Source organism: Bubalus bubalis, chromosome 5, assembly GCF_019923935.1.
Source record: "Bubalus bubalis isolate 160015118507 breed Murrah chromosome 5, NDDB_SH_1, whole genome shotgun sequence".
NCBI classification, from domain to species: domain Eukaryota; kingdom Metazoa; phylum Chordata; class Mammalia; order Artiodactyla; family Bovidae; genus Bubalus; species Bubalus bubalis.
Genome location: NC_059161.1, coordinates 79173751 through 79197714, shown reverse-complemented (window position 1 = coordinate 79197714; position 23964 = coordinate 79173751). Strand labels below are relative to the sequence as shown.

Here is a 23964-nt window from a genome sequence, read left to right as displayed (position 1 = left end):
CCCCAATTCCTCCCAGCATCAGAGTCTTTTCCAATGAGTCAACTCTTCGCATGAGGTGGCCAAAGTACTGGAGTTTCAGCTTTAGCATCATTCCTTCCAAAGAAATCCCAGGGCTGATCTCCTTCAGAATGGACTGGTTGGATCTCCTTGCAGTCCAAGGGACTCTCGAGAGTCTTCTCCAACACCACAGTTCAAAAGCATCAATTCTTCCCTGCCACCAAATCCATGAGCTAACGGTCCCTTTAAGAATATCTTCCTCCTCTGTTCTCTAGTTGGCCGGAGCAGATGTTCCTTGTCACTATGGCAACAAACCTACCACTCTTCCTAACCGGTAGCTTCCTAGGGAAGGACACACACAGCACAGGCCACTCCCCAGACAGAGCGGCTGACCTTCGAGCTGCTTGGAATTCATGGATGGAAGGCTCCTGACAGCACAGGGCGCTGCGGGCTCCTGTGTGCCTGCATAATAAGAGTTCAAATCCTTCCTGTCTGAGAGGTGACACAGGAATAGCAGGCACTGTCTGACAGCAGTTAGGAGGTAGGGCAGGGAGGTTACATATGTCACTGCCCAGACAACAGACCAACGATCATCTGTCCAATGAAGTGTTAAAAAGCATGTGGTCTATCTTCAATAAATTGAATTAGCTCTTCCTTTGACCTTTTTTTCACATCACTAATGAAGACCAGTGAGACCCTCCTAATTGAATTCTCCTTACTTCAAGCTGCATACCACTCTCACCCTCATCTGGAGTTTGTTATCCTTCCAGACAGTCCTCTCAAATGGGTCCCTGCTCAAGGCAAGCCTTCTGCAGCAGGTGGTGGGTGGGGAAGCAGAAAGTACTGTATCCCATTGGTTCTGCACAGAGTTGTTTCCACTGAAGTGATGCTTCTCTCACTAAACCCAACTTGACCCCATTTGTTCTTGGCTCTCACAGCCCCGATGAAGCCAGCTGGATTCTTCTTGTAAGCCACAAAATTGACTGAACTTTAGCTTCTTCTCTTCTGAGACCTTAGCTTACTGGGATCCCAGAAGTCAAAGTATAAATAAGAACAAGTCAGTAAATGATCCCTATCAGATGTGCAGGAAAAGCATTCCTAATCAGGGAAGATGCCAAAGTCAGCGCTCCACTCCCACCCACAGCTCCCCCCAAGTCTCCTTCAGTCACTCCTAAAGGTAAAGTGTGCCCTACCTCAGAGGAAACGGCTTGTTTCTGGAGATGAACAGGGGTGGTATGGAATCACAGGTCAGCTCTGATTGGAATCCACTTACCCGATAAATGGCATTAGACAAGCTACTGATGCTCTCTGAGCCTTAGTTTCCTCATCTGTAAAATGGGAATGCTAATTCCATGTGATAGGGTTATATGAGGCAGTATAGAACTGCAATGCCTTAATGACATTCCCAAATCCACAAATATCTGAAAATGTAAAGTTTTTTCTTAACTAGATTGATGGCAGAACCCAACCTGACTCAAACCTAGTTGGTAGCATCACTTGAACTGGCATGAGACTCATTTTAGCCTTTTTAAAAAATCCCACTTCTGTGATTCTTTAGACACATCTTGCTGTGGAAATATTAATATGTGTGATTTTGGAGCTGTTCCAGACTCTGCCGGAGGTTTTTATGTAATACATAGTGTGTGCATCATGTTACCATTCTGAAATCCACAGGCCCCAGGCATTTCAGATGATGAGTTTTGGAGCTATCTGAGCTCCTCCTCCAGCCCCTGAAGTCAGGTGGCTCAGGAAAGCCATCAGGGTTATTTAAGCTAAAGATGTTGACAAATACTGAAAGCTTTTGCCTTGCCACAGTCTGAATCTCTTCTGGGTCCCTGGGTTCCTGCAGCCTGGAGCCAGCTTCCTGGAACACAAGTTGGCATGGGGAGGGGAGAGGATCCAAAGACCAGCCCATCAGCCCATAAGAATCTGCTGCTTTTCCACCCCAACAGAGCTGGCAGAGGCAGTGTGCTGGTATTTGATCGGCTTCAGGTATAGACATGCCTGAATATTCCAAATATGCTTCCAGCTCCCCACCTCATTGGGCTTCTAGCACTTTCTCCACTACCACTGCCCCGCAGTTTCACCTCTGCTCCCTCCTCCCTAGAGGCATTCTCAGGGGAAGGAGTGACAGAGACTTGGGGAATGCTAAGGGGTAGAGAGAGCCAAAGAGTGTGGGGAATTGGGCTAAAGGAAGAAAAGATACTGAGTATGAGAGAAATGATGAAGATGGACACTCTGGATGAGAAACAAACATCGGACACGCAGTGGAACAGGTTTGGCATGTTTCGCTAATGCTGTTTCATGACCCCAGGAGGCTTTTAAAATAGTAGAAAACCCTGGCCCATAACTGTGAGCAATATTGGGCAACTGGCTCTAGCCGTACATTTCAGGGACTTACTAATGACTGTGAAGGACTTAACCTATCCTGATGCACAATTGTCCAAGTGGGTATCTCAGTTCGGACCCTGGGTCTGTTGTCTCGAAAATAACTCATCTTATTCTGCCACCTCAAGCTGCTTTTCCAACAGACCTGCAACTGCTGGACTGCAGACCTGCATCTCAGAGGAAAACAGAAGACTCTTGGAGTGATAAGGTCTGTTGGTCAAATGGAGAATTGGTGCATGCAGAGCTGAGTGGGACGGTGGCAATCAAATTCAACCCTCTTGCTTCACAGATGAGAAATCTGAGGCCTAGAGAGGGACTGAATTGCCCAAAATCATGCAGTCAATGGAAAGGAAAGGTGGCCCTGGAGCCTGGATAGTGCTTTCTGTCACTTCACTGTGACGAGGATGGGGACGTCTGTGAAGTCCCAGTCACATCTTGCTGACCTTTGCAGTCAGAAAAAGGATAGTGCTTTCTATCACCTCACTGTGACGAGGATGGGGACGTCTGTGAAGCTCCAGTCACATCTTGCTGACCTTTGCCGTCAGAAAAAGGCATGCTGAATGGCGCTCACCTTTGGCTTGAAAATCTCAGAAGAGATCCTAATCTCCAAGAATTTCGCTGTGCTCCTTGACTCTGTGTCCCGATCTAGGACAAAATCCTCATGAAAGCTCTCCTGGGGAAAGCCAACATTGCTGGTGATCAGGGATGAGCTAAGAGAACCACGGCCCCAAACCTCGGCGGAGCGATCAGAGGGGCCATGGAGGGGTCTCCTGGGCAGGAGCTCCACGGGTGGCAGAGATCTCCCATCTGAACTTCTCGGATCCTTCTCACTTCGTCTGTCCCTCTCCGTTGGTTTGAATGAGGCCGTGGTGTCCATCGTCCACAGGTTCAGGCTTTTCCGTAGCGCTGTTCCTAGGTGGTTGTACTGCTGCCCCACCACCATCCAGAAGCTTCTGAGGGGATTTCGCCCCTGGGCTCGGTCTTCCGGCTCAGAGCCTGCGGCTCTCCTGTTGCCTTTAGCAGTCTGTCCCACGTCTCCCTCCTCCCCACGGAAGCTTGGGATGAGTCTACTACCAAACTCCCAAACTCAACTACCTAAGTCCAAACACTGCTTTCCTAGGTTAGGAGGGTTCTTGTTTCAGAACATAAAATCAGGGTGGAAAATCAGAAAATTCTATCTTACAAAAAGGTTCCTGGGCTTTCAGGAAAAAAAGGTCCTAGAACAAATCGCAAAAAGAGCATCTAGTTCAATTTCTAGGGTGATTTCAAACTGATTCTCCTCTAAACGTCTTCTCTCCTACAAGTCTGCACACATGTGCACACCCAACCACAAGTCTCAGTCTGGCAGCTGGGGCTGCCTGGGAATTCCCACATATTTGTTGCTATTTCAGGCCTGACTACAGAAGGTAAAAGACTCAAAACACTCTAAGGCCTCCAGGAGCCTCCAGATTTAGAAAAGCTCCAGTTGATATCCACCATTTCAAAAACTGATGGCAAGACCTTTTTAATACCCTTGCCTCTTGGCCACCTAGTTAAAAAGGTGCTTCCAAATGATTAACACTGGACACCAAGACTTCAAATGTAAAATATACCTCATGCTGCTGCCATATTTCAAACTACAAACCCTCTCCATCTTTTCCAAGCAAAGGAGATTACTTCCATTATTTCTTAAAAATGACTATAGGAATAGGAACCAGCAAGGCCTGATCCCAGAACCCCTTTGAGAGTCTCAGACTCAGGGGAGGAGGAAGTAAGAACACATTCCTCTGCTGGTGACCTTGTCCTGGAGGCAGAAACCGCCCACAATGGAAAAATGAAGAAACAGAGACTCTATGTGAGTTTATCGTGGCCCAAGAACCCAGAGGGAAAGAACAGTGATGACAAGATCAGAATCCAAGTTTTCAGAAATCTGCCCCAAAGAACCCCTATCAGGGAGGTAGAGTCTCATCTGTTTGAAGAAGATCGTGCCTGGAGGCAAGATTTTTTTATTTCATGGACTAGTTAAATTTCAAAAAATGAAATTTAAGGAACCACTATAAAGTTGCCAACTTTTCAATTTGCCAAATAAGGATATTTAAAAAGCCTACCTACCATCTACTCTCATCACCAATTCTTGAAAAGAATATGCAAGCCATAGCCTCAGAATAAATATTTGAGTACATCTCCTGCCCCCAAAAGAAATCCTTTAAACTGAATACATTTTTGCTTCCCTGCCAAAAAGTTCAATATGCTTTCCCTTTCCTTTCTCATTTCATTTCAGACTGGTGAAAACTCTTGTCACAGACCAAAATTTGATAATCACTGGGATAGATAACCTCTCTGTGTCCTTTTCAGCTTAAGCCTAAAAATGAAGAGAACAATCCTAAGCTTTGGTGATTCAGACCTTTCCAGGAAATCAGAGCTGGCAGACTTGAAAGGGAGGGGGAATCGACAAGCATCTTTGCTCATGTGAACACACTCTGTCAACTACAAAGAACTAAGCAATGTTGATTATTTTATAAATCCGGTGTTCAGTGAGCATCTACCTCCTTGTGGAGTCTCCCAGGTTTCCGTGAGCTCCTGGATTTTACTGTCCCCTTGTCTGTTCAGATAATCCAGGAAAAAAGAGGGAGGAAGATAATCTGCCCAAAGTCAAGAACGATCTGAGAGAGAACTTCCCCGGGTGGAACAGTGGGTAGGAGTCTGCATGCCAGGGCAGGGGACACGAGTCGATGCCTGGTCCTGGAAGACTCCCCATGCCGAGGAGAGGCTCAGCCTATCAGCCACGACTCCTGAAGCCTGGGCGCCTACAGCGTGCGCTCACAACAAGAGAAGCCGCTGCTCAGAGAAGCTCGTGCACCGCAATGAAGAGTAGCCCCTGTGCACCACAGCCAGAGAAAGCCCACAGCAACGAAGACCCGGCGCACCCAAAAGAAAAAGAAAAGAATAAAGAGCTAAAGGAGGCTACTGGGGAGTGGTAGAGAGGATCAGGTCGGCAGCTCACATGTATGCAGACCCACTGATGCCATTTCAGTTGCACAAGTAGGACCCAAGAGAGGACCGACTCCATTGCAGGAAGCGCTTTTTCCATGCTGCCTTCCTCAGACAATGGCTGCTTGCTCGTGACTCTGGTGGAGACAAGGTGGGGGATGAAGTGGAGGGAAGTTGAGACTACTTCGGGGCAGAGGAAACACAAAAGAGCACTGGATTAGGAGCTGCATCTTATCCTAATCCTTCTGCTGACTAACCGTGAGTCCATTAGCACTTTTTAGCTCCCGTCTCCTCATCTATGTTATAGGAATGATATTCTGTCTTCCTGATAGGGTTACAGTGACTGTGAGATCCTTGAGGGCAGAACCAGGTCTTATCTGTAGATAAGTCTTAGAGACTGTATACCCAGTCTCTAACACAGCACCTAGGAGAGAACAGGGCTTGGTAAACAGCTGCTAAACTGGGCCGGAGAGTGTCTCCAAGCTGGAAAACCATACACAAGTGAATGAAATGAAAGGTTATTATTATCTATTGGCCAAACTGATGCATTGCACCATCTACCAAATATAAAAAAAAAAAAACACTAAAATTCTATTTGGAAGTAGCTGGTGATGTAAATAAAAAATAGTTTTTTTAAATGCCCATAGTTTCAAAAATAACCAGGCTACACTACATATTAATTATCCTGCCTAATAAATAACTGTGTGATTGCCTCCCAGACTCAACTGCAGTATATAATTTCTCAAGCTGAAAATGTGTTTTGCCTAGCCCTCATCACCTCATCCATCCATCTCATTATATTCAGAAGTCAGCAGGCAAACTGTGGTCCTCTCACCCACAGGTTACATCCATGTTAAGAGTTGAGGTCTCTGGCTACAGCCTTGAACTGTATCAGAACCTAAGATTCCCTAGTCCCCTCTCCTGGATCCTTTCCAGAACTCCATGTTCTGCCTCTAGCAGACTCCACCACACTCCTCTTCCAATGCTTATCTCACCACCCCAAATCTGCTTTTCAAAAGCCACATCTGGCCCGGCCCGGCCAGCACCCACCAGTCCTGCAGACCCTGCCGCACAGCACGCGCTGCCCAGGGGACACCACTGCATACACAGGTCCTGCACCTTGGCCCGGCTGCCCACCCACCAGCCCCGGTATGAGGTAGGCCTCTGATCTCTGCTCCTGGCCATTGAGAAACACCACGCAAACCCTGGGAAGACAGAGCTGCATTCAGCCAGTCTGACTCACCAATCACCACCCCATCCAAACTTGGGTTTCAGGAAGAGTGCCAAGCCCCTACCCCACCTCCACTCCAGGCATTGGCCTCCATCCTGCCCAATTCTGAGGCTCTGAGAAGAAAGTGCTCCTGGCACTTGTCTCTAATAGCTTTGATCTCATTCAGCTGGATCACTCTAATACTACATGGAGGCCATGCTGGAATTTATACTGGTTAAACCGTCCCACTATACAGACTTACAAGTTAGCTCTACCGGGAATGTTTCTAAGTGCCTGCAACACCCAGGGCTGACTCTAGGGACAAGAGTCCTCTGGACACACACCTCCATGTCCCTAAGTTCCCTTTGCAATCCCACAAGTGAAAAAATACTCACATTCTAGGAAGTCAGAAATTTTCTCTAACTTTTTGATTGGAGACCCTCAAGGAATATGGATATTCATGGGACACTCTTATTTGTTAGGAGATAAAGAGATGATAATAAAGAGAAAGTGTAAAAGATGATTTGCTTTCCAAAAACAATAGAAGTGCTTCACACACACACAGACACACTGCCTCCCTCCCTGCCCTGCCTCTCCCTCAACAGACACTCCTCTCTCTCTCTCTTATCTCTCTTACTGTGAACCACTCCTCTTTGCCCAACATGTGTATCCTCCTCCCCCCAGGGTCCTCTCCCCTGAAGGCTTGGACAGCCCCATTTCTTCCCAGCCCAGGTGCCCGGGACCCCAGATATTACCTTCCATACTGGCAGCCAGGACCCAGCTGGAAGACGCAGGCTGTTGATTGGGAAAGAATCCTAACAACACTCCTGATCCGACAGTGGCTCCTCCCTTGAGAAGGAAGGAGACAAGGAGAGGGCCCGGCAATCCAGAATTTCCCCAGCCTTCCAGGAAGGCTCTGGTGTCAGCTTTCTCTCTGCTACAGCATTGACTGAAAACCAGGGAAAATTCTCCAATAAAGCAGAGTCTGAAATCTGAAACTGCAGGTTGGCTCAGTCCTATATAAATACACTCACACCCCCGGCTCCGCGGGTCTGATGGCTTACCCGCCCTCGCACTCCCCTCCTCCCCACCCAGCCTGCAGCTCAGGAGCATCAGACAGCCCTCTAGCTGCAGCTCCTCCAGGCGCCCGAGTGGAGCGGAGCCATGCGGGCCCAGACACTGCCAGGCGCTGTCCACAGGCTCTCCCAGCCCGGCCCCTCCAGCTGTTCAAGTCCACGTGCTTAAGTGACGCTCAGGGTCACGGCAGCGAGGAGGGTGGGAAGTTTCCAGTTGAGGAGCAAAGATTTCTGGAGACTTCCTCCATGTCAAGAAATAATACTCTCCTAAGGATCAGCTTCCAGATAACTGGTCTCAGTTCAGTTCAGTCGCTCAGTCGTGTCCGACTCTTTGCGACCCCATGAATCGCAGCACACCAGGCCTCCCTGTCCATCACCAACTCCCAGAGTTTACTCAGACTCACGTCCATCGAGTCAGTGATGCCATCTAGCCATCTCATCCTCTGCCATCCCCTTCTCCTCCTGCCCCCAATCCTTCCCAGAATCAGAGTCTTTTCCAATGAGTCAACTCTTTGCATGAAGTGGCCAAAGTACTGGAGTTTCAGCTTTAGCATCATTCCTTCCAAAGAAATCCCAGGGCTGATCTCCTTCAGAATGGACTGGTTGGATCTCCTTGCAGTCCAAGGGACTCTCAAGAGTTTTCTCCAACACCACAGTTCAAAAGCATCAATTCTTTGGTGCTCAGCTTTCTTCACAGTCTAGCATATATTAATTGCTAACCACACCTTCCTCTCCTCCTCCAAGTTTCTGCATCTGGCTCTTACAGAGTCACCCCTTTCCCTTATGTTTTAGCCATAACAGAATCAGGCCAGGTGAGAGTGGGAAGGAAAATCTGGTGACAATGGCTCATTTTGCAGATGAGAGAGCTGAGGCCAGGAAGATGAAATGGCTTGTCAAAGCTAGGCAATGACTTCTAGCCAGATTTGGCATCTTGGGTAGCAGAATAAAAAGAGGCTTTAAAAGTCAGATGCTTTAACTCAACTAGATGATCACTTGAACCAAATACTCAATTCTGCCTTTGTAGCACAAAAACAGCCATAGACAATGTGTAAATAAATGAGCATAAACAAGTGAGCATGGCTGTGTTACAATAAAACTGTACTTGTGGACACAAACACTTAAATTTCATACAACTTTCATGCGTCACAAATTGTTCATTTAACCTCTCTCAGCCTTATCCTCATTTGTAAAATGAGGCAAAAAAAAATCCTACCTGAGAGAGTAGCGACTACATATATAACATGTATAAAGCAGTTGGCATACAACAGGCATTCAGTAAGGATCCACTGAGCACCCTTCCGTCTGTGACTGTACGCTAGATTTTACTGGCTGGCTTGAATGGCCTTTAGTACTTGCTGTTCCTCCAGGGGTTGGCTTACTGTTTCCAGTTCATTGTCTTTATGTCAACCTATTAGCATTCAGTTTACTTTTAACCGTGCTCAGCATGTGATGCTTCATTTCTGTAAAGGAAAATCTTTGATCTACAGGCCAAGGTCATAGATTTGCACTGAAGTCCTCCCAGCAGATGTCACTCACATCTTCACCTCCAGGCTCCAAGCTTCAGCCCTGCTGGACATGGAGCATTTCCCCAAGGGGCTTGGCCTTAAACTCACATACCTAAAATCAAATTAAGATTCACCACCCACTGACTATATTATTGTATTGATATGATCAGTCTACAAGATACAGTAAATGAAGATGGTAAGGGGCAGAACATTTAGCTTCATATGCTACCATTTGGGTTAAGAAATGATTTGTAACTACCTATATATGTTTGCCTAGAGCAGAGGTCAACAAATTTTTTATGTAAAGGCTTAGATGGCAAATATTTTCAGCTTAATGGGCCTTATAGTCTTTGTCGCAAATACTCAATTCCGCCTTTGTAGCACAAAAACAGCCATAGACAATGTGTAAATAAATGAACATAAACAAGTGAGCATGGCTGTGTTACAATAAAACTATACTTGTAGACACAAACACTTAAATTTCATACAACTTTCATGCGTCACAAACCACTATTCTTATTTTCTTAGCCATTTAAGTGTAACCATCATTGCTGGGTCTTTCTCATACAAAATTAGGTGGGGGGCTAGATTTGGCCCATGGGTCATAGCCTAGATTGGCTTAGAGCATCTCAGAAAGGGCATAGCAGACACTGGTAACAGTGATCACCTCCAAGGAGGAAGCTGAGGCTAAATCTGAGACGAGGTGGGAGAAACTCTTCACGGAGTACTATTCTGTACTTTTGAAAAGTATAACCTACGCATGGTAAAAAAAAAAAAAAAAAAAAATTAAATAAAAACAGTTAATTATTAATGGGCTCCCCATATAAGTTGTCTTACTTCTGTAAATGTCAACATTAACTGTCCCAGGCAACCAGACTTATAATTACAGCTTTGAGTCTCTCCCACCCCATCTCTCACTCCAACAGTGATCAGTGTCCAAAATCCACTGGCCTGGTTCGTCAGTGCCTCTCAGCCCAGCACTAGCTAATCGACTGCTCTCCCACCCACCCCTACCATTGTCTTTACCACTTGGCTCTCATTTCATAGAGCCTTGTACCCTTAACTGACTTTTTACTTGTGTAAAGCTCATTTCCCAAAGAGAGACTGGAGCTTTTTAAGGACTGGGACAATACCTTGCCTTCCTGGGTCTCCTACACCACTGCCTTGCACCCAGTAGGAATGCCATAAATGGTTGCTTGATTGTTAATCTCCCATCCTGCTAGAGAAGGTTTGGAATACAGAGAACAGATCCACCCAGAACAGAAGCCGGTTCTGAGACATGCAGCAAGACAAGAGTGTACACAAGCTCAGAGTCTTTGATGGTGATAAACATTTAGGGAGACGAAAGAGTCAAGGTTTGATCCAAATGAACGGGGCTGTGCTTTGGAGAAGGCAGTCAGGAAGCCCCGGGGGAAACCCTCTAATTCCAATCTCTCATGCATTCGCCTAGTGGTGAAGGGAAAACTCCCTATCCTCTCCTGGGGAATTTTGGTGCTCCCAGAACCAGACCTTCCATGTTTAGGAGCGATCTCAGCACAAAACAGTCTTCTCTCTCACCCAAAGGAGGAAAAGCTGCCTCCAGCACTCAGAAAAGACAAACAAGCCACATGGACTCCCACAAGGGCAAGGCACTGCCTTTGAAGATGGTCTATCCTGCTACTGAAGCATGCCATCAGCCTGCTTTCTGCCTCCACCCATTATTTCCAATTCTGAGCTAAACAAAGGTTTCCTGAGTGGGTTAAAAAAATAAATAAATACAACTGACGATAATTGCCAAATATAATAGAATTTTTGAATATTGCTTCCTTCCAAGATACTTTTTTCAAAAAACATAAAATCATTGACTCTTTGGAACTGGAAATATCTTTGCTAAAATATGTCTATGGAGAGACTTCCGTGGTCCAGAGGTTAAGAATCTGCCATGCAATGCAGCGGGGCGCAGGTTTGATCCCTGGTTGGGGAACTAAGATCCCACATGCCGAGGAGCAACTAAGCCTGAGTGCTGCAGCTACTGAGCCCCCGAGACACAGCTAGAGAGCCTGTGCACCACAATGGAAATTCCAAGTGCCACAAGTAAAACACGATGCAGCCAAATACGCAAAGATTTTGTAAATGTTTATGAAATGAAATTGAATATAGTCCCTGTTTCCCAACAGGAAAGCATTCAGGGTTATGCTGTAGGATAGACTGCTTTATTTCCCCATGGGAGGAATCATCACCAACACCCATGGCCATGTGGGTTCTGAAATCCCGTGTTAGGCCACAGGGAACACAGCTAGTAAGTAGTAAAGCCAAAATTCAAAGCTTGGTCTGCCCAGCTTCAAAATTCAGCCTTTCCTACAGTCCAAAGTTTCCGTGACACTAGATCACCCTGTCTTTGAAATGGGCAGAAATGAGAAGTTCCATCAGGACCATCAGAAGCATACAGCCGTCCTGCAGTCCATCAGATTGCATCCTCCTGAAGTATTCAGGCCTCCCTGGGATGGAGGAAAGGAGATCAAAGACAAGCCAAAGCCAGGATGCCAGTGCCCCAGATACCCAGAGGCAGAATGGGAGGAGCGTCTCTCTAGCTCACACATGGAGTGACACAGGTGGGAGGGGTGCGACTGAGCCATTCACGCTGCCCACCTCCACTCTGCCATCTTACTACCCAACTGCTCATAGGCCCCTTGCTTCATCTGGCCTCTAAAGCCACCCTCTCCTTTATCTGTCATCCCTCTGGGACTTCCCCACAACCAGCCTTCACAGGGGCCTGGCTCAGGCCTCCCAGCAAGGCTATAGCACTTGGGAGCCCAGGAAGTATGGCATTATTTGGGCACCACAAACACAGCATTTACCTGGATCCTGGCACCTTTCCTCTGCAGCCCTGCTTTTGGTAAATATTTGGCTGGCTCATGCGGGACAGGGCTGGGGCCTCTTTGCCCTATATCCCCAAAACCACAGTTTTAGGAAGATGTGCTAGAGAAGGTGGGGATAGGCAAGAAGCGTCACGAACACTTGGATCCAGCCAGTCCCCCAGGTCCACAGGGAATACAGCTAGTAAGCAGGGAAGCCAAAATTCAAAGCTCGGTCTGCCCAGCCTCAAAATCCAGCCTTCCCTACAATCCAAAGTTTCCATGACACTAGATCATCTCTGCCAACCCCAGCAGAAAATTACCAGCGTCACTTTGCCTCTAGCACACCCTCTGAGCAGCTCTGAAACATTTGTGGCTAAGCTTTTAGCCCATTATCGAAACTGAGCTTCAGATCCCACACAAGTTCTTGATTGTCCAGTTGGAGTTCACAACGCTGAGCAATGCCCTCCTCCAGGCAACTGTCAGAGCTGCCCACCCAGCTCTTTCCAACCTAACGTGCAGGTGCCTGGGAAAAACCTAGTTGCTCTGCACAGCAGAGCACTTACCTCCAGAAGCACGCACGTGACTGGCGTCATCTGGCCTCAGTGACTGCCTGGACACAGGGGATGACCCTCCCCATTTCTGAAGAGGCAAACCACAGCCAGGAGTTTGGAGCCCACACAGGATGTTAAGATTGGAGGCAGGATGGGCCCCAAGCCCTGCTTCCCTCCTCAGTCCCTGGAGAGACAGCACCACTCTCTCTGATGGTCTAGAGTCTGTATCGGCCCAAGGAAGTGCCAAGAGGTCCTACCTCCCTAGCTCCCATTCTCAGGTGGCTGTCCTTGAGAACTTCAGCTGGCCTCTGAAGCCACTCAGCCCTTTATGTGTCATCTCCCCGGGAGATACGGTCATTAGCAGAGAGCACCATGTAGGTGTCTAATTAAGCAATCAGCGGCAAATGCAAAACCCTGTTTAAGCACCTCACAGAGCATCCACTCGGGGATCCTCTTACAGGCAACTCCCTCTCCCGAGCGTCCTGGAAGTTCCCTATTGTTTGCCTGGAATACAGAAAAGTGTCTAATTCTGCCCTCCTCCTTATCTGCTGGCACTGCCTTCCCATCCCCAGCACACCCTGGGGGTGCCAGTCACATGGAGCACGGTGTGAATGTGCCCCTAGAACTGTGGGGCACGACAGCGCTGGGTGGGTGGGAAATGCCTGTGCCCAGGTGTGGGGGGCAGGGTGTCCTGAGAGGGCATCTGCCTACCTGGCCTCTGTAGGTGTCCCAGGACCACATCCTAGTTTGGGGTCTGGGCTCAGGAAGCAAGGGGCCCTCCAGCCGCTGGGGAGGAAGGGCTGGGGGGAGGTGGGCAGCATGGGGGCTCAGCCACACTCCTCCCACTTGTGGCTCTGAGTCCTCTCTCCTGTCTGCACTGTAGCTCACCTGGTCCCAGCTCACCCTTTAAATGGAACGTTCCACTCGCCCTGGGAGCCCAGGGGGAGTGGGGCGGGAGTCCCTGTTCAAGAACAGCTTTCTTTTCTAGAGACTAGTGTGTCTGGGATTCCATCAGACACTGCTGCAGGTGGCAGGTGGAGGGAGGCAGCGAGAGCCACAGCAGAGGACAGAGGAGGACCAGACAGACTTAAACTTGAGCTCCCCGCCCCCGACCCCAGGGCTGGTACAAGCTGGAGACTGGCAGGGAACAGACACCACAGTCTGCTCCCTCCTGGCACAGCGGCCTTCGGGCATCAGATGGGCACCCTGACAAGCAGGGGTGAGAGCCCCCCACTGCTCACCTCTGGTCCTTTGCCCCTCCCTTGTTCTTCCTCCACACCCTCCTCTCCCATCTTAGAGACCTTTATCAGCCTTCTCTCTCTTTCCTTCACAAGGGAGGAGGGTTGAGGGCCTGTCTCTATGCCTGCAAGCTTTTCCAAGGGGCAGTGCGTTTGCCCATACTGGGAGTGGGGAGGTGGACAGCACTCAAGAGACAAATCCAGAGCTTCTAACCCACGGGGGCTCTGAGGACCCCAGCCCCTACCCCGAGAGGTGGGCCCCATATCCATGTTGGCTACAGTGCCCTCCCGTGCCCCAGGGCTCTGCCAACTTGGCCCAGAACCCTGGCACGCATACTGGTTCCACTGAGATATGTGGGTTCTCGCTGACAGAAATGGGAGAATGACTGTTCTGTCCAGGTGTTTTCCAATTCCAAGGAGACAAACTGTACTTTGGTTGCAGCCAGAGAGATTTAGGTTAGACACCCCGAAGCACTTGGAATGAGTAATAAGAGGAAGTTTAGGACTCTGTGCTTTAAAAATATAGCCAATGTCCCCTCTGCAGGGTATGGTTTAGTGCCTGTTTTCATCATGTTACTTTCTCGCTCAGAAATTTCCCCTGGCCGGCTACATGAAGGCCTAGCACCTTGATTGGCATCCCAGGTCCACCACAGTGCATCCCCAGTCATCTTTCAAACATCCTGTTCCAGTGCTCCATGTAAAAAAAATTCTAGACCAGCCAGAGCTTCCCAATATTTCCCCCCAAAGCCTTAAGGATCTCTGCTTTGGGCCATGCCCACCCCCCAACAAGACACCCCACTCCTCTCAGCCACCAGAGCAAGCCAGCCTTTAAGGCTGCAGATCTTAACCAAACTGATTGTCTGATAGCCTGAGGCACTTCTTTAAGAACCTGATTTCCAGATTCCATTCTAGATGCCTGTTGAACCCAGGTATCCAAAAGCAAGCAGACACTGCTTTAAGGGTGAGCGCCAATGCCACCTTTCCCAGAAAGCCTGTAACAAACACCCCCGGCCCACAGAAAGCCTCCTCCCGTGTGCAGATATGGGCACATATTCACCACGCAATCCAGGGACATCCTGTGCATCCACGGGGCTAAAGACTTCTCAGTCTTTAGACTTTAAGAGGGGGTCCCTGCACTCCAGAAACTCCAATCTAGTCCTGGACACAGACAAACCAAACCTACCAAACTGCCCTCGTCTCAAAGGCAGCGCATTTTGAGGGCAGAATAAGGCAGCGTCAGGAGCAGGTCAGGGAGGCAGCCGCATGGAGACAGCAGCTTCTGGGAGACCTAGAGCAGGCCCCCTAGAAAGAGCCACAGAAAAGGGGAGCAGAAAACCAGCCCCTGGCCTGGGTCAGGAGTCACGTTGAGAGGTGAGAGTAACACGGGGCGAACGTGTGTCCACTCCTGTGTTTACCACTCCATATTTGCCACCCCGTGGTCCCTCAGAAGGAACTGGAGCTGGGGGAGTGTCGGGGGACTGGCTGCGGGGTCCACCAGGCACAAAGTGGCTCGTGCTCAGTAAATATGTTCTGACTGATCAACGGACGAAATGACCTTTGAAGCCTCACTCCCAGCAGCAGGAAGCACTCAGGAGCAGCCACAGCTCTGAACAATATTTTCCTAACTTTTTAAACTACTAAAAGCAACCCCGGGACAGATAAGGGGAGGTAAGGCGCTGGCTGGGAGACAGCCTGGCTTTCCTGACACAGGATGTGGGAGTGGGTGTGAGAGCCGATCCCCCTGAAAGCTGGGCAAGGCCTGCGGGGACAGCTGCCCTGAAACACAGCTGCAGGGTGCTCAGGACAGGGGCCCATCTGGGAGGAGGGTTCCCCGCAGGCTGCCTAGCGGGCCCAGCCTCCCCCAGCCCCTCTCCCTAATACAGCGCTGGACTTGAGGGGCAGGGCTCCCCAGAGCTGGCAGGGTCTCATGAGCTGAGCTTGTCCCTCCTGCTGGAGGGGCAGTGGCCCCGCTGACCCGCCCCAGAGAGACAGAGGTCCTTCTGAAAGGTCACAGCTTCCCCCGGCTTCCACCTTCTCCGGCCTTCCAGTCTTTGGGTTGACCTTTATCTGGCTGGCTGGAATTTAAGCCATCCCACACTAGGGAAGTCAACCCAGATATCAGACTCACCCCGATAAGAGTGCCGGCACAGGCTGACGGAAGCCATGCATAGGCTGTTCCCGCTGCCTGGGGCTCCTGTGCTAGGACCCCCTGGGGTGGGGTGCTCCCTGCGTTTCACCAGGAGGCCACTGCGGCTGAAGTGCAGGTAACGAACCCCAGGTGGGCGAGGCGGCCTCTGTGTATCTGCTTCCTTCATCATCATCACACGCAGTCACACCACCGCCTGTATAACCTGCAGCTAAAATCACCAGAGCCAGAAGCCCAGAGCCTGCATTCTAGCTTTCCCTGAGCCCTGGCCGGACCACTGAATGTCTCTGTGCCTCTCTTCCTTCACCCGTGGAATGGAATGGAACCTACATTCACTTAATTTAGCTCTTGTGAGTATAAAGTAAGTTAATAAATACAGGAGTGTTTCAAAGTTCAGTTCAGTCGCTCAGTCATGTCTGACTCTTTGCGACCCCATGAACTGCAGCACACCAGGCCTCTGTGTCCATCACCAACTGCCAGAGTCCACCCAAACCCATGTCCATTGAGTCGGTGATGCCATCCAACCATCTCACCCTCTGTCGTCCCCTTCTCCTCCTGCACTCAATCTTTCCCAGCATCAGGGGCTTTTCAAATGAATCAGCTCTCCGCATCAGGTGGCCAAAGTATTGGAGTTTCAGCTTCAACATCAGTCCTTCCAATGAACACCCAGGACTGATTTCCTTTAGGATGGACTGGTTGGATCTCCTTGCAGTCCAAGGGACTCTCAAGAGTCTTCTTCAACTCCACAGTTCAAAAGCATCAATTATTTGGCGCTCAGCTTTCTCCATAGTCAAACTCTCACACCCATACATGACCACTGGAAAAACCATAGCTATGACTACATGGACCTTAGTCAGCAAAGTAACGTCTATGCTTTTTAATATGCTGTCTAGGTTGGTCATAGCTTTTCTTCCAAGGAGCAAGTACCTCTTAATTTCATGGCTGCAGTCACCATCTGCAGTGATTTTGGAGCCCAAGAAAATAAAGTCTGTCACTGTTTCCCCATCCATTTGCCATGAAGTGATGGGAAGGGATGCCATGATCTTAGTTTTCTTAATATTGAGCTTTAAGCCAGCTTTTTCACTATATCAAGAGGATCTTTAGTTCTTCTTCACTTCTTCTTTAGTGTTTCAAAAGCTAAACCTAAAAGCAAAACCCAGGGTACTATTGACAGAACACCAGCGGCTCGAGATGAAGCCCAGCTGCCTCAAGCCTTCAACAATGGGGCCCTCGTCCCGGGCTCCAGGCAGGAGCTCCAGGCTGGGGAGCCTTTCTCTGATCCATCTGGGAAGGGATAGATAACAAGAGTGACATCCCGAGCCCCACCCAGTCCCCTCCCAGGGTCTGAGTACATGCTCTTGAGAGTCCCCATCTGGGAGCAGTGAGGTCCCTTCCCAGTCTCAGAACCCCAGTGCTCCCAGCAAGAGCGCCATCATTTCTCAAAAAAGGCCACGTGAAGCCACCATGCCCTTGTCCTTCTTCCACTCAGATGTTTCCCCTGATTACCCTCCTGGCTTTCTGAGGAGACTCTGTAGCGCTTTTACGATGTAATTTTTGACTCATCGGCAGGTTGTGAAATCAATTTAGCAAGTCAAGATTAGCACTTTTTAAATTTAATGGAATAGAATAGAAAATCTCAGTGCGCGCTTGGTAAGAGTAAGCATTACTTTGCGATACCTCTCAAACCCATGACACACACATGCAGGCACACGCAAGAGTTATGGTCTTGGCTCAGTCGCTTGTCTTTCTGTGTTTCTGTGTCTTCATCTTTAAAATGAGGACTCTGATAGCATCCTCCTCTTAAGGCTGTTGCGAGAATTACGTTAGCTACAGAAAGTGGTTGGAAAGCTGTTGGCTTAAGTGCTATATTATACATACATGTGTACATGTGTGTACTTATTTATATCTTTATGGAGAGAAAGGCTGAAATCTTTGCTGTGGGAGAAGCAAAGAAGTGTCTCTCCAAAGACAAGATTCCCAAGTCTCAGAGGTTTCATGAGTGTTCATACACATAGCTTTAGGGAAAGAGGCTTAGGTGATTTGAAGTTGGGCTTTCCTGGAGGCTCAGTGGTAAAGAATCTGCCTGTCATTGAGAAGACACGGGTTCAATCCCTGGTTCAGGAAGATCCCCTGGAGAAGGAAACGGCAACCCACTCCAGCATTCTTGCTGGAAAACCCCATGGACAGAGGAGCCTGGGAGACTACAGTCCATGGGGGTGCAAATGAGTCGGACACAGCTTAGTGACTAAACAACAACAGTTTGAGGAGCACAAGCCGGAGCAGGGTGAGTGCCAGCATCTGAGAGCACTATGCTAAGCGCTTTCCTGATTAGCTCATTTAATTCAACACACCCCTATGTGGTAGGTATTACTAGGCCCATCTTCCAAGTAAGGAAACAGCACCGAGAGGTGAACTTGCCACACAGCATATCAGTGGTGGAGCCTGAGTCTGAATTCTGACTGCCCCGTCTGGGCTGTTACCCGTTGCATACACCACACTGTCTGCTTCTTTTGATGCCACCTTCTCACATGTGAAAGAAGCTTGTGCCATGGAGGAGATGGCTCTGTTTGTGAGAGGGGGGCTTCTCCTGCACTCACCTCAAAGCCAGGCGATTTAATTTTCTAATGCTCGAGTTCAGCAAACAGCACCCCCAGGGTCCCATCACAGAGTCCAGAGAGTTCTACTACAACAGCCGGAGGTAATGAAGTTGGTGAACAGGGCTCATGACCACGTGTGTTAAGCACTCAATCTGCACAGTGTAAACCTGGCTGGAAGATATTAAACGCTCTCACACCCTTTATTCCAGAGGACTCAGGTTCTTTCTTATCACGTGTCACTTTATCTTCTCTATGGTCCAGAGATGGTGGGAAGGGCAAGATCCTTCCGTCTCCCAACCTTGCCCGAGCTCACTTGTGTGAACGTTCAGCAGAGAGTGGGAAGGTTTCCGGGAGACAAGAAAAGAGGGAGTCAGGTCCCCCCGTCACAAAGTGTCTGGGAGCACCTGGCTCTCAGTCTGCCCTTGTTTGCTCCCTACCTGGACATCGATGCCAACTCCCCTAACACAGGACACTCAGTTTGTCTCTGAAACCAACCCCGGGCTTCATCAAACCCAGCTGATACTTCTGGTGGGAAGAAAGAGGACAGACAAAAAAAAGACAACACAGCCGTTAACCGTGAATGAAGCCTCTCCTTTCCCTGGACCGCCCACAGTCGCGCACCTGCCACGGAAAAAGCACAGAGCAAGGGGAGGGGCAGCCACTCCTGTCCCACCAGCTGGACGGGCCACTGCCTCTGGAGTCCCCAGCATCCATGTTCACTGTCCCTCCAGTGAGAGCTGGCTAACATTGCCTCCTATGAGGCAAAACCTATGATTTTGCTTGTATATTTTCATTCTGTAGTAAGCCTCAAAGACTTTTAAAAACTCTTTTTAAAAAATAAATAGGAAAACTTGAGATCCAGGGAGGTTAAGGACTTGCTCCTGGTCACAGACTTTGTGAATATAAGTGAGGGCAGGTCCCAGCAAGGCCAGGCTCCTACTGGAGGTGGTAGGAACGTCTCTTCCCCATCACCTGCACCCCCCTCCCCACTCTTCTGAGCCACGCTATCATCCCGTGTTGTGATGATCTGTTTATGGATCTGTCTCCCACACAGTACTCTTTAGTTCCTCGAGAGCAGTGACCATGTCTTACTAATCTTTGCATTCCTGGTATCTAGCAGCTAGTGATTTCCTAATAAATGTCTGGCCAAGAGAAGGTGGGAAGGCAGGGAAGGTGGGATGGACAAAGAGGGCGGGGAGAGAAGAGAGATGGAAAGCGGGGAGGACTAAGGAGGGAAGGAGGAGAGAAGGGGGAGTAAGCAGGAAGGCAGGCAGGAGCCAGGGGGGAAAGAGGGCTGAGCAGGCGCCAGGAGAGAACGTCACCTCAAGGCTGGACCGCGCATGTGACCCTCCACTGATCTAGGTCACACTGGGATGCACAGACATGGGCTCCAGCCCCCAGAGCCCGTCCAGGACAGACTTAGAGAGCACTCAAAAGGGGGTGGCCGTCAGCTACCAGGCAGGCCTGGCAGGGTCCCAGGACGCCACTGCCCTCCTCGCTTTCCCACCTCGAAAAGTGAGTGGATGGGTGCTGCTGCTTCTCGGGTGCACCTGCGCCACCCCGCACGCCTTGCCATGCCCACCTGTCAATGGAGGCTCCTTTCTGTCCTGGATGATGGGCATGGATTCAGGGGATGGGGACCGGCAATCCAGGCTGGGGCGGCCCCTCCCCTGGATGCTCAGCCCCGGAGGTGGGGTGAGCTTTGGGGGTGCTTCCCGGGTGAGGAGCTGGCACCACAGGAACCTGAAGAAGAAACCACATCCCTCCGCCTGGACTCCCCACAAAAGGCCACCCCACCTCCCTGAGGCCGGACGGAGGGGCCGCCCCTGTGGGAAGGAGCTCCTGCAGCACTCGGGAAACCACTGGAAACCGTAACTCAGCAAGCTGGCCTCTCTCGGGAATTTCCCCAGGACGAGGAGATAAGGAGGCTTCTTGCTCAGCCTGAGCCCCTGTGAGGCCCCCCTGCTCCTCCCACTTTTCTAGAAAGTACCAGGTCCCCAAGTCCTTCCTACACGGGCCACTGCTCACTCCGCACGCACTTGTGGAGACCCTCGATCTGCAAGGCACACTGGCCCTGAGGGCGGCAGGTGGGGCGGGAGAGGGCAGAGGGGCTTCTTGGCTTTCTCCGAAAAGTCCAGAATGATGCCATCACACTCTGCAAATCCTGCCCAACCTCTTTGGAAATACAAGCCCTCAAGCCAAATCTGCTGGCACGTGCCAGGCAGCCAGGCACCTAGCAATGAAGCAGGAACTTATTCCGGCAGGTCTTGTGGCTTCTCCTTTGCACCAAAGAGCTGGGTTGGGGAGCGGCGTCCAGGCTCAGTCACACTGGGCTCCCTGAACGGACGGGGCGGTTGTTGCAGGGCAGAACGTGGGATCGTGTCAGCTGGAGGCCACGGAGACACCCACAAGGACAACCCACTACTGAAACATCGGTCGGGAAAAGCCAAGGGCGCTGAGTTCTCATTCGGACCCTACGGCTCACACGCGGTGTTCTCTCAGGCAGGCCACAGGCCTCTCGGATCCTCGGGGAGGATCTCATCTGTGCAGGGCCCTAAGGACGAGCGAGGGCAAGGAGAAAGAGGTAGCAAACGGTGCCCCAGTGGGCTCAGACCCTGAAAGGATTAAACCCACCCTCCCGGTAGAGCCGCCAAGGGGCTTCACAAGCCACGCCCACCCCAGCCTCTTACTCCAGGATCCCGGAAGTGTTCTCTGCGTTTCAGCGTGCTGACGTATTTCCAGTTCCCCTCCAAGCACACTGTTCCTCTCCCTGAGCTGCACCCCTTCCACTCCCTCACCCACGCTTTGAGGTTGAGCCCAAGCCTGCCCCCTGCAGCTGCTCTTGACTTCCACTCAGGTGTTTTTGTCTTCCTTCCTCTGTGTTTGCAAAGCACTCAGTGCATCTAATCTTATTTTTCTCAATTCTTTGTTTACAAGTCTGTCTCCTCTGCTAGACTATGAACTTTAAAGGGCCATGTTAAATTCATCTTCCATTACACAGACATTCAGTAAATGTTTGCTCTGTGCCAGGCCCTGTGAGGTACCAGGATAGAGAGGGAAAGGCAGTCTCATGTCTGGGGTCACCAGTGTCCAGGGCAGCCCGGGCACAGAGCCCAGCCTACCGCCCAGTCAGGAAAAGCAGAGGCCAGGACCGGCCCCGTGGGCTGCACATGGCCTGCTCTGCCCCCTTTGTCTTAGCAGGAGAAGCCGAGAGCATAGACGATGACCACTTCTGAGAACTTCACACGTACTGTGTAGGCACTGCTCTCCGTACTATTTTTTTAATCCTCAAATTAACTCTCTGACAAAGGCCTCTGTAGATGAGTCAGGTGATGCTCAGAGAGGATGAGAAACCTGCTCAAGGTCACATAGCAGGTAGCAGAGCTTAGCTAGGACCTCAAATCGGTCTGACCACCCCTTGCCCTTAGTCTCATGCTGCCCAGTTTAAATATGCAAACAAATGAGCACCTGTGTGTGCCCAGACTTCTTTTTTTAAAGGAGGAAATAATGATGTATTAACTCAAGGCTCTAAACTGTATGACTTTAGTCCTAGCTACCCAGGTGGCCCGCTAGAAATTCTCAATTCCTTTCCTTTCCACTGCAACAGAAGTTTCCAAAACAAATGAGCCGGGCCAGCTCCCCACCCTGACTGGGGAAGCCAGTGGGACTGCAGGTCAGAGTGCTGCCATCCAGCTTTTACCACCTTCAAAGTGTCGCTAACCGCTGCTGGGCAGGTGGCCCGGGTCCCTGCAGCCTCAACCACTGTCCCTGTTATCCAGAGCTATCAACCACTGAGATTCTTCTCCTAATAGGGAAACAGCAGAGACCGGGCCGCCCATGGTCTGCTCCCCGACCAGCCACGATCGGCTTCTCAAATGTGCCCCTCCACATTCCCCTAACCAGTATTTCTCTCTCAAAATCCAGCTGGAGCTACTGCCCAAGCAGACTCCTCTGCCTGGGCTTCAAGGGCTACTCTCGAACACTCCTTTCACTTCTCCTGTGACCACCCCCCACCCCATCCCCCACCAACTCGAACCAAGCTAACCGGCCCTGGAGACTTTGCAAATGCCTTTCCTGTCTCATGGAGTATCATTATACTGATGCAAGTTCTCCTCCTTCTTCCCATGCTAAATCTAAATCATCTCTTTCAGGATAGTCCTGACAGGTTGAGAAAACTGCTCAAGGCTACACGCGGGCTGCTGGAGAAGGCAATGGCACCCCACTCCAGTACTCTTGCCTGGAAAATCCCATGGATGGAGGAGCCTGGTGGGCTGCAGTCCACTTTCACTTTTCACTTTCATGCACTGGAGAAGGAAATGGCAACCCACTCCAGTGTTCTTGCCTGGAGAATCCCAGGGACGGGGGAGCCTGGTGGGCTGCCGTCTATGGGGTCGCACAGAGTCGGACACGACTGAAGCGACTTAGCAGCAGCAGCACACGCAGGCTGCAGAGCTTAGACAGGACCTCAGGGCAGTCTGACCATCCCTTGATCCTAGTCTCATGTTGCCCAGCTCAAATATTCGAACAAATGAGCACTTATGTGCACCCAGACCTCTTTTCTTTAAAGGAAATAATGATGTATTATTAATAACTCAAGGCTCTAAACTGTGTGACTTTAGCTCTGTCACAGTCCTAACAGACCATACCCAACACCGGTCTTGCCTTTGCTTTGTATTTCCTCATAACTTAGTATCCTCCCTGCAGCTATGTTGGAGGGAACCATTTGTTACACTCATTCATTTGACAAACATTACTGAGGCCCCTCAACTATGTGCCAGGCATTTATTGTGTGTCTACTATGCGCCAAGCACTCTGCTAAGCACTGGACATTCAGTGCCCTCGAGGAGCTTCTTGCTGCTAATCCCCTTCAGGCCCTTCCCTGGGGGAGGCACTTAGATGGGGAGCTCTCTGAAAACTGTCTCCTCTTTGTCATGCTCTTGTCTGTCATTAACAAAGAACTTTTACTTTTGCAAGGTGCTTTTGCATCCATTATCTCATTTTATCCACCGAGCACCCATACAAGGTAAGGTTGAAAGAGATTATTATTCCATTTGAAAGAGGGGGGCACCGAGGCCCAGGAAGAGTAAGTGATCTGTTTAAGGTCACCTGGTTGCTATGACCTGGTTAGCAGCCAGGTCATCAACAGTATTCGGGTCCTTTGACAGCAGGCGAGTGACCTATGCATGAAACCCTGCCCCATAACAGGCAGACGAGGGTCATCAAGATGGGACCTGAGTGATAACCCACTTCTCAAACTCTGTTGCTGCCAAGAGGCTAAGGCAAAAATAGAGAGCCTTAGAAAATGCTTGTGTAACTGGAAACTTTGAAGAAGTTTATCTGTGTATTCCTGGTACATAATAGGCACTCAGTACATATCTGTCAAATGAATGAACAACTTGCTAGACAGGCAAATGGCAGAGGGTATGAGCCAGCTAATAATAACGGCTGT

The 23964-nt window shown here is 49.9% G+C and overlaps 1 protein-coding gene across 12 annotated transcripts in view; it reads right to left on the bottom strand.

Moving 5' to 3' along the window:
* The window catches only part of PLEKHA6 (pleckstrin homology domain containing A6), a 141090-nt gene that overhangs the window by 67370 nt on the left and 49756 nt on the right, over positions 1–23964 (bottom strand). The window contains exon 1 of one of the 12 annotated variants that reach the window (XM_044943314.1): positions 7321–7624. The exons of 10 other annotated variants lie outside the window; for them this stretch is intronic. The gene's annotated coding sequence lies outside the window, so the exon portion shown is untranslated. Of the gene's footprint in view, positions 1–5368; positions 5824–7320; positions 7625–23964 lie in introns of those variants that run through there. One more of the 12 variants, XM_044943317.1, reaches the window with a different exon arrangement.